General features: G+C 40.9%; 2 pseudogenes; one reads left to right on the plus strand and one right to left on the minus strand.

Annotated features, from left to right (window-relative positions):
• Positions 1-12,533: 12,533 nt before the first annotated feature.
• Positions 12,534-13,298, minus strand: LOC110287995 (TATA-box-binding protein pseudogene; annotated as a pseudogene).
• A 296-nt stretch (positions 13,299-13,594) lies between these two features.
• Positions 13,595-14,341, plus strand: LOC110287996 (small ribosomal subunit protein eS6 pseudogene; annotated as a pseudogene).
• Positions 14,342-17,455: the final 3,114 nt, after the last annotated feature.

Below are 17,455 nucleotides of genomic sequence, written 5' to 3' on the forward strand. Positions count from 1 at the left end.
TTTATTCCTTCCTTGACCAAGGTATCATTGAGAAGAGTGTTGTTCAGTTTCCACGTGAAGGTTGGCTTTCTATTATTTATTTTGTTATTGAAGATCAGCCTTAGTCCATGGTGATCTGATAGGATGCATGGGACAATTTCAATATTTTTGTATCTGTTGAGGCCTGTTTTGTGACCAATTATGTGGTCAATTTTGGAGAAGGTACCATGAGGTGCTGAGAAGAAGGTATATCCTTTTGTTTTAGGATAGAATGTTCTGTAGATATCTGCCAGATCCATTTGATTCATAATTTCTCTTAGTTTCTCTGTGTCCCTGTTTAGTTTCTGTTTCCATGATCTGTCTATTGGTGAAAGTGGTGTGTTGAATTCTCCCACTATTATTGTATGAGGTGCAATGTGTGCTTTGAGATTTACTAAAGTTTCTTTAATGAATGTGTCTGCCTTTGAATTTGGAGCATAGATATTCAGGATTGATAGTTCCTCTTGGAGGATTTTACCTTTGATGAGTATGAAGTGTCCCTCCCTGTCTTTTTTAATGACTTTGGGTTGGAAGTCAATCTTATCAGATATTAGAATGGCTACTCCAGCTTGTTTCTTCATACCATTTGCTTGGAAAATTGTTTTCCAGCCTTTCATTCTGAGGTAGTGTCTATCTTTTTCTCTGAGATGAGTTTCCTGTAAGCAGCAAAATGTTGGGTCTTGTTTGTGTAGCCAGTTTGTTAGTCTATGTCTTTTTATCAGGGAGTTGAGTCCATTGATATTAAGAGATATTAAGGAAAAGTAATTGTTGTTTCCTGTTATTTTTTTTCACTGTTTTTTTTTATTACATATTTTCCTCAATTACATTTCCAATGCTATCCCAAAAGTCCCCCATACCGCCCCCCACTTCCCTACCCTCCCATTCCCATTCTTTTGGCCCTGGCATTCCCCTATATTGGGGCATATAAAGTTTGCAAGTCCAATGGGCCTCTCTTTCCAGTGATGGCCGACTAGGCCATCTTTCAATACATATGCAGCTAGAGACAAGAGCTCCGGGGTACTGGTTAGTTCATCATGTTGTTCCAACTATAGGGTTGCAGATCCCTTTAGCTCCTTGGGTACTTTCTCTAGCTTCTCCATTGGGAGCCCTGTGATCCATCCAATAGCTGACTGTGAGCATCCACTCCTGTGTTTGCTAGGCACCTGCATAGTCTCACAAGAGACAGCTATCTTTGGGTCCTTTCAGCAAAATCTTGCTAGTGTATGCAATGGTGTCAGCGTTTAGAAGCTGATTATGGGATGTATCCCTGGATACGGCAGTCTCTAGATGGTCCATCCTTTCATCACAGCTCCGAACTTTGTCTCTGTAACTCCTTCCCTGGGTGTTTTGTTCCCAATTCTAAGAAGGGGCACAGTGTCCACATTTTGGTCTTCATTCTTCTTGAGTTTCATGCGTTTAGCAAATTGTATCTTATATCTTGGGTATCCTAAGTTTTGGGCTAATATCCACTTATCAGTGAATACATATTGTGTGACTTCCTTTGTGATTGTGTTACCTCACTCAAGATGATCCCCTCCAGGTCCATCCATTTGGCTAGGAATTTCATAAATTCATTCTTTTTAATAGCTGAGTAGTACTCCATTGTGTAAATGTACCATAATTTCTGTATCCATTCCTCTGTTGAGGGACATCTGGGTTCTTTCCAGCTTCTGGCTATTATAAATAGGGCTGTTATGAACATAGTGGAGCATGTGTCCTTCTTACCGGTTGGGACATCTTCTGGATATATGCCCAGAAGAGGTATTGCTGGATCCTCCAGTAGTACTATGTCCAATTTTCTGAGGAACCGCCAGACTGATTTCCAGAGTGGTTGTACAAGCTTGCAATCCCACCAACAATGGAGAAGTGTTCCTCTTTCTCCACATCCTCGCCAGCATCTGCTGTCACCTGAATTTTTGATCTTAGCCATTCTGACTGGTGTGAGGTGGAATCTCAGGGTTGTTTTGATTTGCATTTCCCTGATGATTAAGGATGTTGAACATTTTTTCAGGTGCTTCTCTGCCATTCGGTATTCCTCAGGTGAGAATTCTTTGTTCAGTTCTGAGCCCCATTTTTTAATGGGGTTATTTGACTTTCTGGAGTCCACCTTCTTGAGTTCTTTATATATATTGGATATTAGACCCTTATCTGATTTAGGATAGGTGAAGATCCTTTCCCAATCTGTTGGTGGTTTTTTTGTCTTATTGATGGTGTCTTTAGCCTTGCAGAAGCTTTGTAGTTTCATGAGGTCCCACTTGTCAATTCTCCATCTTACAGCACAAGCCATTACTGTTCTATTAAGGAATTTTCCCCCTGTGCCCATATCTTCAAGGCTTTTCCCCACTTTCTCCTCTATAAGTTTCAGTGTCTCTGGTTTTATGTGAAGTTCCTTGATCCACTTAGACTTGAACTTAGTACAAGGAGATAGGAATGGATCGATTCGCATTCTTCTACATGTTAACAACCAGTTGTGCCAGCACCATTTGTTGAAAATGCTGTCTTTCTTCCACTGGATGTTTTTAGCTCCCTTGTCGAAGATCAAGTGACCGTAGGTGTGTGGGTTCATTTCTGGGTCTTCAATTCTATTCCATTGGTCTATTTGTCTGTCACTATACCAGTACCATGCAGTTTTTATCACAATTGCTCTGTAGTAGAGCTTTAGGTCCGGCATGGTGATTCCACCAGAGGTTCTTTTATCCTTGAGAAGAGTTTTTGCTATCCTAGGTTTTTTGTTATTCCAGATGAATTTGCAGATTGCACTTTCTAATTCGTTGAAGAATTGATTTGGAATTTTGATGGGGATTGCATTGAATCTGTAGATTGCTTTTGGCAAGATAGACATTTTTACAATGTTGATCCTGCCAATCCATGAGCATGGGAGATCTTTCCATCTTCTGAGATCTTCTAGAATTTCTTTCTTCAGAGACTTGAAGTTTTTATTATACAGATCTTTCACTTCCTTAGTTAGAGTCACGCCAAGATATTTTATATTATTTGTGACTATTGAGAAGGGTGTTGTTTCCCTAATTTCTTTCTCAACCTGTTTATTCTTTGTGTAGAGAAAGGCCATTGATTTGTTTGAGTTAATTTTATATCCAGCTACATCACCGAAGCTGTTTATCAGGTTTAGGAGTTCTCTGGTGGAATTTTTAGGGTCACTTATATATACTATCATATCATCTGCAAAAAGTGATATTTTGACTTCATCTTTTCCAATTTGTATCCCTTTGATCTCCTTTTGTTGTCGACTTGCTCTGGCTAGGACTTCAAGTACAATGTTGAATAGGTATGGAGAAAGTGGACAGCCTTGTCTAGTCCCTGATTTTAGAGGGATTGCTTCAAGCTTCTCACCATTTACTTTGATGTTGGCTACTGGTTTGCTGTAGATTGCTTTTATCATGTTTAGGTATGGGCCTTGAAATCCTGATCTTTTCAAGACTTTTATCATGAATGGGTGTTGGATCTTGTCAAATGCTTTTTCCGCATCTAACGAGATGACCATGTGGTTTTTGTCTTTGAGTTTGTTTATATACTGGATTACGTTGATGGATTTCCGTATATTGAACCATCCCTGCATCCCTGGGATGAAACCTACTTGGTCAGGATGGATGATTGTTTTGATGTGTTCTTGGATTCGGTTAGCAAGAACTTTATTGAGGATTTTTGCATCAATATTCATAAGGGATATTGGTCTGAAGTTTTCTATCTTTGTTGGGTCTTTTTGTGGTTTAGGTATCAGAGTAATTGTGGCTTCATAGAATGAGTTGGGTAGAGTACCTTCTGTTTCTATTTTGTGGAATAGTTTGTGAAGAACTGGGATTAGATCTTCTTTGAAGGTCTGATAGAACTCTGCACTAAACCCATCTGGTCCTGGGCTTTTTTTGGTTGGGAGACTATTAATGACTGCTTCTATTTCTTTGGGGGATATAGGGTTGTTTAGATCATTAACCTGATCTTGGTTCAACTTTGGTACCTGGTATCTGTCTAGGAACTTCTCCATTTCATCCAGGTTCTCCAGTTTTGTTGAGTATAGCCTTTTGTAGAAGGATCTGATGGTGTTTTGGATGTCTTCAGGATCTGTTGTTATGTCTCCTTTTTCATTTCTGATTTTGTTAATTAGGATGCTTTCCCTGTGCCCTCTAGTTAATCTGGCTAAGGGTTTATCTATCTTGTTGATTTTCTCAAAGAACCAGCTCCTTGATTGGTTGATTCTTTGAATAGTTCTTCTTGTTTCCACTTGATTGATTTCGCCCCTGAGTTTGATTATTTCCTGCCGTCTACTCCTCTTGGTTGAATTTGCTTCCTTTTGTTCTAGTGCTTTTAGGTGTGTTGTCAAGCTGCTAATGTGTGCTCTTTCTAGTTACTTTTTGGAGGCGCTCAGAGCTATGAGTTTTCCTCTTAGAAATGCTTTCATTGCGTTCCATAAGTTTGGGTATGTTGTGGCTACATTTTCATTGAACTCTAAAAAGTCCTTGATTTCTTTCTTTATTCCTTCCTTGACCAAGGTATCATTGAGAAGAGTGTTGTTCAGTTTCCACGTGAATGTTGGCTTTCTATTATTTATTTTGTTATTGATGATCAGCCTTAGTCCATGGTGATCTGATAGGATGCATGGGACAATTTCAATGTTTTTGTATCTGTTGAGTCCTGTTTTGTGCCCAATTACGTGGTCAATTTTCGAGAAGGTACCATGAGGTGCTGAGAAGAAGGTGTATCCTTTTGTTTTAGGGTAAAATGTTCTGTAGATATCTGCCAGATCCATTTGATCCATAACTTCTGTTAGTTTCACTGTGTCCCTGTTTAGTTTCTGTTTCCATGATCTGTCCATTGGTGAAAGTGGTGTGTTGAAGTCTCCCACTATTATTGTATGAGGTGCAATGTGTGCTTTGAGATTTACTAAAGTTTCTTTAATGAATGAGGCTGCCTTTGTATTTGGAGCATAGATATTCAGGATTGATAGTTCCTCTTGGAGGATTTTACCTTTGATGAGTATGAAGTGCCCCTCCCTGTCTTTTTTGATGACTTTGGGTTGGAAGTCAATCTTATCTGATATTAGAATGGCTACTCCAGCTTGTTTCTTCATACCATTTGCTTGGAAAATTGTTTTCCAGCCTTTCATTCTGAGGTAGTGTCTATCTTTTTCTCTGAGATGAGTTTCTTGTAAGCAGCAAATTGTTGGGTCTTGATTGTGTAGCCAGTTTGTTAGTCTATGTCTTTTTATCGGGGAGTTGAGTCCATTGATATTAAGAGATATTAAGGAAAAGTAATTGTTGTTTCCTGTTATTTTTGTTGTTAAAGTTGGCATTCTGTTCTTGTGGCTGTCTTCTTTTCGGTTTGTTGAGGTTTTACCTTCTTCTTGTTTCTAGGGCGTGGTTCCTTTCCTTGTATTGGTTTTTTTCTGTTATTATCCTTTGAAGGGCTGGATTCGTGGAGAGATAATGTGTGAATTTGGTTTTGTCGTGGAATACTTTGGTTTCTCCATCTATGTTAATTGAGAGTTTGGCTGGGTATAGTAGCCTGGGCTCGAATTTGTGTTCTTTTAATGCCTGTATAACATCTGTCCAGGATCTTCTGGCTTTCATAGTCTCTGGTGAAAAATCTGGTGTAATTCTGATAGGCTTGCCTTTATATGTTACTTGGCCTTTTTCTCTTACTGCTTTTAGTATTCTATCTTTATTTAGAGCATTTGTTGTTCTGATTATTATGTGTCGGGAGGTATTTCTTTTCTGGTCCAGTCTATTTGGAGTTCTGTAGGCTTCTTGTATGTTCATGGGCATCTCTTTCTTTAGATTTGGGAAGTTTTCTTCTATAATTTTGTTGAAGATGTTTGCTGGTCCTTTGAGTTGAAAATCTTCATTTTCATCCACTCCTATTATCCGTAGGTTTGGTCTTCTCATTGTGTCCTGTATTTCCTGGATGTTTTGAGTTAGGATCTTTTTGCATTTTCCATTTTCCTTGATTGTTGTGCCGATGTTCTGTATGGAATCTTCTGCACCTGAGATTCTCTCTTCCATCTCTTGTATTCTGTTGCTGATGCTTGCATCTATGGTTCCAGATTTCTTTCCTAGGGTTTCTATCTCCAGTGTTGCCTCATTTTGGGTTTTCTTTATTGTGTCTACTTCCCTTTTGAGGTCTAGTATGGTTTTGTTCATTTCCATCATCTGATTGGATGTGTTTTCCTGTTTCTCTTTAAGGACTTCTACCAGTTTGGTTGTGTTTTCCTGTTTTTCTTTAAGGACTTGTAACTCTTTAGCCATGTTCTCCTGTAGTTCTTTAAAGTCCTTCTTGATGTCCTCTACCATCATCATGAGATATGCTTTTAAATCCAGGTCTAGTTTTTCAGGTGTGTTGGGGTGCCCTGGACTGGGCGAAGTGGGAGTGCTGGGTCCTGATGATGGTGAGTGGTCTTGGTTTCTGTTAGTAAGATTCTTACCTTTACCTCTCACCATCTGGTAATCTCTGGAGTTGTTATAGTTGTCTCTGTTCAGAGGTTGTTCTTCTGGTGATTCTGAGTATCCTCTGTCAGCAGACCTGGGAGACAGGCTCTCTCCTCTGAGTTTCAGTGGTTAGAGCACTCCCTGCTGACAAGCTTTCCTCTTAAAGGGAAGGTGTACAGATATCTGGCGTTTGGACCTCCTCCTGGCCGAAGAAGAAGGCGGAAAACAGGACCTTTCCCAGATGCTGTGTTGCTTTGGCAGGTCACAGAAGCTGTAGGCTTCTGTGGTGCACACTCTCAGCTGTGCAGACTAAGTTCCTAAGTTCAGTGGAGTCCTGGATCCAAGATGTGCTCCCTGCTCCTGAGGCAGAGGGCTCCTGTGCAGGGCAGACCACTGTCTTCCAGCTAGGAGGGTGCCGGATGTCTGTGGCCCCAAAAGGGTGCTGCCTCAGCGGCTCTGTGGCTCCCGCCTGTCCCAGAAGCTGTCTGCCTCTGTGGTCCTCACTCTGACCTGTACAGACTAAGTTCTGCGGATGGCGCTCCCTGCAGGGCAGGTCACTGTCCTCCAGCTGGGAGGGTGCCGGATGTCTGCGGCCCCAAAAGGGTGCTGCCTCAGCGGCTCTGTGGCTCCCGCCTGTCCCAGAAGCTGTCTGCCTCTGTGGTCCTCACTCTAACCTGTACCGACTAAGTTCGGCGGAGTCCTGGAGCCAAGATGGCGCTCCCTGCAGGGCAGGTCACTGTCCTCCGGCTGGGAGGGTGCCGGATGTCTGCGGCCCCAAAAGGGTGCTGCCTCAGCAGCTCTGTGGCTCCCACCTGTCCCAGAAGCCGTCTGCTGTTTCCTGTTATTTTTGTTGTTAAAGTTGGCATTTTGTTCTTGTGGCTGTCTTCTTTTAGGTTTGTTGAGGTTTTACCTTCTTGTTGTTTCTAGGGCGTGGTACCTGTCCTTGTATTGGTTTTTTTCTGTTATTATCCTTTGAAGGGCTGGATTCGTGGAGAGATAATGTGTGAATTTGGTTTTGTCGTGGAATACTTTGGTTTCTCCATCTATGTTAATTGAGAGTTTGGCTGGGTATAGTAGCCTGGGCTGGAATTTGTGTTCTCTTAGTTTCTGTATAACATCTGTCCAGGATCTTCTGGCTTTCATAGTCTCTGGTGAAAAATCTGGTGTAATTCTGATAGGCTTGCCTTTATATGTTACTTGGCCTTTTTCTCTTACTGCTTTTAGTATTCTATCTTTATTTAGAGCATTTGTTGTTCTGATTATTATGTGTCGGGAGGTATTTCTTTTCTGGTCCAGTCTATTTGGAGTTCTGTAGGCTTCTTGTATGTTCATGGGCATCTCTTTCTTTAGATTTGGGATGTTTTCTTCTATAATTTTGTTGAAGATGTTTGCTGGTCCTTTGAGTTGAAAATCTTCATTTTCATCCACTCCTATTATCCGTAGGTTTGGTGTTCTCATTGTGTCCTGTATTTCTTGGATGTTTTGAGTTAGGATCTTTTTGCATTTTACATTTTACTTGATTGTTGTGCTGATGTTCTCTATGGAATCTTCTGCACCTGAGATTCTCTCTTCCATCTCTTGTATTCTGTTGCTGATGCTGGTATCTATGGTTCCAGATTTCTTTCCTAGGGTTTCTATCTCCAGTGTTGCCTCATTTTGGGTTTTCTTTATTGTGTCTACTTCCCTTTTTAGGTCTAGTATGGTTTTGTTCATTTCCATCATCTGTTTGGATGTGTTTTCCTGTTTTTCATTAAGGACTTCTACCTGTTTGATTAGGTTATCCTGTTTTTCTTTAAGGATTTGTAAATCTTTAGCAGTGTTCTCCTGCAATTCTTTAAGGGATTTTTGTGCTTCCTCTTTATTGTCTTCTACCTGTTTACCAGTGTTCCTTTGTATTTCTTTAAGTGTGTTATTAAAGTCCTTCTTGAAGTCCTCTACCATCATCAGGAGATATGCTTTTAGATCCGTGTCTAGCTTTTCCAGTGTGTTGGGGTGCCCTGGACTGGGCGAAGTGGGAGTGCTGGGTTCTGATGATGGTGAGTGGTCTTGGTTTCTGTTAGTAAGATTATTACGTTTACCTTTCGCCATCTGGTAATCTCTGGGGTTAGTTGTTGTTGTTGTCACTGTTTAAAGATTGGAGCAGAGGCTGTGTTCCACTCACCAGCAGTCTCAAAATCCTGTGGCGGGGGTCGTGGGTAGCTGGCAGTACCCCGGTGCTGGTCCAGCCGGAAGAGGCCTGTGGTCCTACTCAGGCCGGTTTTCTGCTTCCCTAACTAATGCAGTCTCAGGTCCCGCGCCCAATTGGATTGGAGCAGAAGCTGTGTTCCACTCTCCAGAAGTCTTAAGATCCTGTGGCGGGTGTTGTGGGTAGCTGGCGAGTGTCAGCCGACCCTGCGCCCTCGCTACCCTGGTGCTTATCTGACCGGAAGAGGCTTGTGGCCCTATGTAGGCCGAATTTCTCCCTCCCCAACCAAAGCAGACTCAGGTCCCGCGTGATTGGACTGGAGCAGAAGCTGTGTTCCACTCACCAGCAGTCTCAAAATCCTGTGGCGGGGGTCGTGGGTAGCTGGCGGGTGTCAGCCGACCCTGCGCTCTAGCTACCAAGGTGCTGATCCAGCCGGATGAGGCCTGTGGCCCTACTCAGGCCGGTTTCTGCTTCCCTAACTAATGCAGTCTCAGGTCCTGCGTGATTGAATTGGAGCAGAAGCTGTGTTCCACTCACCAGAAGTCTTAAGATCCTGTGGCGGGTGTTGTGGGTAGCTGGCGAAAGAGGTTTGTGGCCCTTTGTAGGCCGGATTTCTCTCTCCCCAACCAGAGCAGTCTCAGGTCCTGCGCAATTGGATTGGAGCAGAAGCTGTGTTCCACTCACCAGAAGTCTTAAGATCCTGTGGCAGGTGTTGTGGGTAGCTGGCGAGTGTCAGCCAACCCTGCGCCCTAGTTACCCAGGTGCTTTTCTGACCGGAAGAGGTTTGTGGCCCTATGTAGGCCGGATTTCTCTCTCCCCAACCAGAGCAGTCTCAGGTCCCGCGTGATTGGACTGGAGCAGAAGCTGTGTTCCACTCACCAGCAGTCTCAAAATCCTGTGGCGGGGGTCGTGGGTAGCTGGCGGGTGTCAGCCGACCCTGGGCTCTTGCTACCCCAGTGCTGATCCGGCCGGATGAGGCCTGTGGCCCTACTCTGGCTGGTTTCTGCTTCCCTAACTAATGCAGTCTCAGGTCCCGCGTGCAATTGGATTGGAGCAGAAGCTGTGTTCCACTCACCAGAAGTCTTAAGATCCTGTGGCGGGTGTCGTGGGTAGCTGGCGAGTGTCAGCAGACCCTGCGCCCTAGCTACCCCGGTGCTTTTCTGATCGGAAGAGGTTTGTGGCCCTATGTAGGCTGGATTTCTCTCTCCCCAACCAGAGCAGTCTCAGGTCCCGCGTGATTGGACTGGAGCAGAACGGCCATACTATTTTTAATTAACACAATATATGCTCTTTACAGTGGTGTTTTCTGAGAAAATATTTGCACATCTCTATGTGTTCTAATGTATTTTAATTATAATGTAATATTTTAATTAATCATTTCAGAATGTTCTCAAACATATTTTCATCATAATCAGCCTTCCAGATTCAGACTCAACCTAGGCAGATCCCAGGAGTTTTATCCATTTTGTAAAATAACAGTACTGGCCATATTTAACTACCCATATGCTAATAATTGCACTGTCATCCATTAGAATATGAGTCACTATGAGAAACAGTCTTAATGAAAACGGACTGACTGTTTTATATTGGAGCCAATCTATACTCACCCCTAGTTGCTTGGGGATAGAGGCTGATGAACCCCTTTCATACCTACTCTATGCTGTTGATATGATTGGTCATCAGCATGTTTTGTGCTGGCAAACACTTGGTATGAGTTCATGCTTACAGAAGTCAGGTTTTGTCCAGAAGAAATTATTTGGGTCAGGTAAACCCTGACCCCTGAGTTTTCTGGTTGTTTCTTCTGCTCTGTTATGATATCTGAACCTTTACTGTGGGGTAGTACTGATGTCTCATTTGAGAGTAAGCATGCTACTGACTCTTCTCTGCACTATGAGAAGCTATGAGTCTTTGGTGTTAGTCTCAACGAACACATAAAATTTTCTGATGAAGTCTGAGAGATGCCCTAGAATATGGATATAGAGATATGAATTCTATATAGAGATGTGCATGCTTGTCTTATCTGATTAATATGAGTAGGTTCAGGTTTGTGACTCTTGGCCAGAAAGCATGGGTTGTTAACGATAAAAACAAGTTAAATCAAGCCTTCAAGTGGTTGGTTAACACTGTAATGTAATATTTGGACCAGTGCTGCATTCTCAGGCATATTCAGGCCTGCCAGTTCGTCATATAGTTATCTCAATGAATCTTAGTTTTTATTTTGATTTTGATGATTTCCAGTTATTGTTATACAAATTTTAGTCATTTAAATAACATTTTAAAATTTAAAAACAAAAACCCACAAGATATTTCCAGAGTATCTAGTACCAAAGCATACAAGCTCCATGAGAGAGGCTTCAGTCCCTGTAAATATGGTTAATATAGAAGAGGAGGAATTTATAATTCTTACTTAGAAATGAAGTACTGTATAATGTGATATACATACTACAGAATCAGAGAATATCATATAGTGCTACATGATATGTAAGGTAAGGTTTTTTTTTTTCCATTTCATATACATCCAATTTCTTTATTCCTGATGGGAAGGTTTTATATATATATACTTCCTAGTACTGATAGATAGATATTATAGATCAATAACAGATAGCCAATATTACTATCTTATTCCCAATTATTAGATAAATACGTATAACCAAATACTTGGAAGGATAGCTTTTATAATAGGTTCTTAATCAAATCTAATTTTAAGCCAGATACAATATGAAATGGATACTGAGCTGGAACATAGAATCTGCAATTAGTCATACTGTCTTAGTCAGGATTTCCATTCCTACACAAACATCGTGACTAAGAAGCAAGTTGGGGAGGAAAGGAATTAATCAGCTTATATTTCCACATTGCTGTTCATCACCAAAGGAACTCAGGATTGGAACTCAAGCAGGTCAGGAAACAGGAGCTGATGTAGAGGCCATGGAGGGAGGTTACTTACTGGCTTACTTCCCCTGGCTTTCTCATCTTGCTTTCCTATAGAACCCAGGTCTACCAGTAAAGGGATAACACCACCCATAATGGACTAGACCCTCTCCCCACTTGATCACTGATTGGGGAAATGCTTTACAGCTGGATCTTATGGAGGCATTTCCTCAAGTGAGGCTCCTTCTCTGTGATAACTCCAGCTTATGTCAAGTTGACACACAAAACCAGCCAGTACAGTCACACAGCAGATTTTTCTCTGTGCAAATAAAACTTGATTCTAAGGTACACCTAAAGGCTCCTTGGGGCTGGAAAAAAACTCTTTGAGATTGCCGAAAGAGGAGGAACACACACACACACACACACACACACACACACACACACACACACTTGGTAGATGACAGTGTGATCACATGACTCGCAAGGTATCATTTGTAACAAAAATCTAACAATTTACAAGCTGCATCTTTGTGCAGGATACTATGTAGAAAGAAAAATAGGTACAATCATTTGTTTTAATTAATATAACTATTCAGTCCTGCAATACTGGGAAGGCAGAATGTATCTGGCACAAAAATAACTCCTAAGAGTTACAAACTAGAAACACAACACTTTTAAAAACGATTTTTTACTTTTCTGGTAGAAATATAAAAACTGGCTTGTGTGGGGAAAGGTTAAAATGAAAAGTCCAATTGTACAGGTGGCTTGAACACTTAAAGTTCTGTCTCTTAAACCAACAATCACTAACAGCAGTGTTTAAAATATAAATATAAATAAACGGGCAGTGCTGCCCAAGTAGCAGCACAAAGCAAGCAACTCCCAGTAATGCTGCAGGGTGATCTCAATGCAGAGGAGGGAACCTTTCCAGTATCCTGCAGTAGGACACACAATGTCACTTCATGCTGCCGCCTGTAATTGAGTGTCCTCACAACTACCATCAGTGGTACCAAAACTGACTGGTTTTAAAAAGCACGTGGGTAGGGGAGGTAGGAGTACAAGGCAGACAACTCTGTCGTCTTCCTGAATCTATTTAAGATGGGGTAGATGTTTTCAAGTGCTTCATAAATCTCTGCTCTAACTTTAGCACCTGTTAATACAACTTTTCCAGAAATAAAAATAAGGAGAACAATTCTGGGGTTGATCATTCTGTAGATTAATCCAGGAAATACTCTGGCTTATAGTTCTTGGCTCCTGTACACACCATTTTTCCAGAACTCAACGCAGTTGTTTATGGCTCTCTTATTCTCATAATGACTGCAGCAGACTGCTTGGGATTATATTCAGCATTTCTCGCACGAAGTGCAATGGTCTTTAGGTCAAGTTTACAGCCAAGATTCATGGTGGATACAATATTTTGAAGCTGTGGTACAATCCCAGAGCTCTCTGAGGCTGGTGTGACAGGAGTGATAGGGGTCATAGGAGTCATTGGTGAAGGGTACAAGGGTGTGGTGCCTGGCAATGGTGCAGTGGTCAGTTTGAGAATGGAAGAGTTGTGGGGTCTGGCCTGAGGCACCTTGTGTGGGTTGCTGAGATGTTGATTGCTGTACTGAGGCTGCTGCAGTTGTTACTGCCTGTTGTTGCTCCTGTTGTTGTTGTTGCTGCTGCTGCTGCTGCTGTCTTTGTTGCTCTTCCAAAATAGATAGACTGTTGGTGTTCTAAATAGGCTGTGGAGTAAGTCCTGTGCCATAAGGAATCATTGGACTAAAGATGAGAATTCCAGGAGTCATGGAGCCCTGTGGGAGGCCAAGCCCTGAGCATAACGTGGCTGTTGTTCTGGTCCATGATTCTTTCTTCAGCACTCAAATTTTCCCTAGAGCATCCTCTGAATATCTCCTTAGACATTTCTTCAATGTTCTGGGTTATCTTCATACACGATGAAATAGTGATGCTGGGTACTGTGGAGAAAATGATGCCACCACAGAAACCTAGCCAAACCACCAGCAGATACCCGCCGCCAGCACTAGACTCGACCCCACCGAACCGTATGATATTTTCTTATAAATTTTTTGGTTTGTGTCTCAAGATGAAGCTGAATATCTCCTTTCCTACCACTGGCTGTCAGAAACTCATTGAAGGTGATGACAAACGTAAGCTTCACACATTCTTTGAGAAGCGCATGGCCACAGAAGTATCTGCATCTGTTCTTGGTGAAGAGTGGAAGGATTATTTGGTCCAGATCAGCGGTGGGCATGACAAACAAGGTTTTCCCATGAAGCAAAGTGTTTTAATCTATGGCAAAGTGTGCTTGCTGTTGAGTAAAGGGCAGTCTTATTATAGACAAAGGAGAACTAGAGAGAGGAAGTGCAAGTCTGTTTGCAGATGCATTGTGGATGCTAATCTAAGTGTTCTCAACTTGGTTATTGTAAAGAAAGGAGAGAAGGATATTCCTAGACTGACAGATACTACAGTCCCTCATCGGTTGGGACCTAAATGAGCTTGTAGATTCTGAAAGTTTTTTAATCTCTCCAAAGAAGATGATGTCCGCCAATATTTTGTCAGGAAGCCCTTAAACAAAGAAGGTAAGAAACCGAGGATCAAAGCACCCAAGATTCAGTGTCTTGTCACGACATGTGTCCTGTAACACAAATGCCGATGTATTTTGAAGAAATAATGCACTAAGAAAAACAAAGAGGAGGCTGCAGAATATGCTAAACTTTTGGCCAAGAGAATGAAGGAAGCCAAAGAAAAGCACCAGGAACAGATTGCCAAGAGACATAGGCTGTCCTCGCTGAGAGCTTCTACTTCTAAATCTGAGTCCAGTCAAAAATAAGTCTCTAAGAGTAACAAATAAATAATGACCTTAAAAAATTCCTTGGTTTGTTGCCAGGTAATAGAAAAATTTTATTTCACATTTATTGTTCAAGGGTTGTTTTGATAAAAATTTGAGACTTCTAACACATTTCCTATTTTCTGCAGCAATTTGTAACCACCAGAATGGCAGAATTCTTTGTTTCCTTAAATTCTCTAAAGTAACTGCATCAGAATCACTCAAGAAAATATTAGCCACATAATGATAGCTCATGCCTACAAGCTATGTCTAGCTGTTGTTGTACAAAATATTGGCATAAAGTTGGACTGTTTAACATTCTCTGTGGTGGAACTTTCCACTGACATCTTTTTACAAATTGAGCATTATTATAAGTACTTATTGTGCGAGTAAACCTTTTCCTAACCTGCTCATACAAGGGGATAGAAAAAAAAGCAATCTTTTAAGTCAACTACTATCATATGCCATACCTGACTTAACATAGAAGGGACAACCAGGCTGTAATGGTCCCTTTGACTGAGTTACTCTATTCACTGCTCTTAAACTTTTTAACATTCTCCACTTTCCCTAATTCTTTTTTTTTTTTTTTATAACAAATAAAGGGGAATTCCATGGGCTGGTAAACTCTCCTATATGTTTAGCCTCCAGCAGAAGTTCTACCAATTGGTAAAATGACTATAAATTTTCTTTAGATAAGGGCTACAGATTTATCCACACAAGCTTGTCAGCCAACCATTTTAATGGTAGAGGTATTGGTATTTCAGCAGTTGCTCCCCTTATAAATTTGGAAACTCAGTCCCTGTTATATCCTGGTTTTGGACAGCTTGGGGTTATATTTTATCATTTTACCCTGTATTTCATGATGCTGTCTCTGGGACGACAGAAATATCTGAATAACCCACTGTTGTAACAGGTTACTTCCCCATAATTGTATGTTTGTCCACCACATAATTCCATAACTTTCCTACTTAACCTTTCAGTCTGATAAATTTCATCCATCACACACTTTGCTTTATGTATCATAATTTTTCATTTGATGATTGTTTTGGTGTGTTCTTGGATTCGGTTAGCAAGAACTTTATTGAGGATTTTTGCATCAATATTCATAAGGGATATTGGTCTGAAGTTTTCTATCTTTGTTGGGTCTTTTTGTGGTTTAGGTATCAGAGTAATTGTGGCTTCATAGAATGAGTTGGGTAGAGTACCTTCTGTTTCTATTTTGTGGAATAGTTTGTGAAGAACTGGGATTAGATCTTCTTTGAAGGTCTGATAGAACTCTGCACTAAACCCATCGGGTCCTGGGCTTGTTTTGGTTGGAAAACTACTAATGACTGCTTCTATTTCTTTGGGGGATATAGGGCTGTTTAGATCATTAATCTGATCTTAATTCAACTTTCGTACCTGGTATCTGTCTAGAAACTTCTCCATTTCATCCAGGTTCTCCAGTTTTGTTGAGTATAGCTTTTTGTAGAAGGATCTGATGGTGTTTTGGATGTCTTCAGGATCTGTTGTTATGTCTCCTTTTTCATTTCTGATTTTGTTAATTAGAATGCTTTCCCTGTGCCCTCTAGTGAGTCTGGCTAAGGGTTTATCTATCTTGTTGATTTTCTCAAAGAACCAGCTCCTTGATTGGTTGATTCTTTGAATAGTTCTTCTTGTTTGCACTTGGTTGACTTCGCCCCTGAGTTTGATTATTTCCTGCCATCTACTCCTCTTGGGTGAATTTGCTTCCTTTTGTTCTAGTGCTTTTAGGTGTCTTGTCAAGCTGCTAATGTGTGCTCTCTCTAGTTTCTTTTTGGAGGCACTGAGAGCTATGAGTTTTCCTCTTAGATATGCTTTCATTGTGTCCCATAAGTTTGGGTATGTTGTGGCTTCATTTTCATTGAACTCTAAAAAGTCCTTAATTTCTTTCTTTATTCCTTCCTTGACCAAGGTATCATTGAGAAGAATGTTGTTCAGTTTCCACGTGAATGTTGGCTTTCTATTATTTATGTTGTTATTGAAGATCAGCCTTAGTCTGTGATGATCTGATAGGATGCATGGGACAATTTCAATATTTTTGTATCTGTTGAGGCCTGTTTTGTGACCAATTATGTGGTCAATTTTGGAGAAGGTACCATGAGGTGCTGAGAAGAAGGTATATCCTTTTGCTTTAAGATAAAATGTTCTGTAGATATCGGCCAGATCCAGTTGATTCATAACTTCTGTTAGTTTCACTGTGTCCCTGTTTAGAATCTGTTTCCATGATATGTCTATTGGTGAAAGTGGTGTGTTGAAGTCTCCCACTATTATTGTATGAGGTGCAATGTGTTCTTTGAGATTTATTAAAGTTTCTTTAATGAATGTGGCTGCCTTTGTATTTGGAGCATAGATATTCAGAATTGATAGTTCCTCTTGGAGGATTTTACCTTTGATGAGTATGAAGTGCCCCTCCCTGTCTTTTTTGATGACTTTGGGTTGGAAATCAATTTTATCAGATATTAGAATGGGTACTCCAGCTTGTTTCTTCATACCATTTGCTTGGAAAATTGTTTTCCAGCCTTTCATTCTGAGGTAGTGTCTATCTTTTTCTCTGAGATGAGTTTCCTGTAAGCAGCAAAATGTTGGGTCTTGTTTGTGTAGCTAGTTTGTTAGTCTATGTCTTTTTATTGGGGAGTTGAGTCCATTGATATTAAGAGATATTAAGGAAAAGTAATTGTTGTTTCCTGTTATTATTGTTGTTAAAGTTGGCATTTTGTTCTTGTGGCTGTCTTCTTTTAGGTTTGTTGAGGGATTACCTTCTTGTTGTTTCTAGGGCGTGGTTCCTGTCCTTGTATTGGTTTTTTTCTGTTATTATCCTTTGAAGGGCTGGATTCGTGGAGAGATAATGTGTGAATCTGGTTTTGTCGTGGAATACTTTGGTTTTTCCATCTATGTTAATTGAGAGTTTGGCTGGGTATAGTAGCCTGGGCTGGAATTTGTGTTCTTTTAGTGTCTGTATAACATCTGTCCAGGATCTTCTGGCTTTCACAGTCTCTGGTGAAAAATCTGGTGTAATTCTGATAGGCTTGCCTTTATATGTTACTTGGCCTTTTTCTCTTACTGCTTTTAGTATTCTATCTTTATTTAGTGCATTTG

This window comes from Mus caroli, unplaced genomic scaffold, assembly GCF_978045245.1.
Source record: "Mus caroli unplaced genomic scaffold, Mus_caroli_1 scaffold_9, whole genome shotgun sequence".
Lineage (NCBI taxonomy): Eukaryota > Metazoa > Chordata > Mammalia > Rodentia > Muridae > Mus > Mus caroli.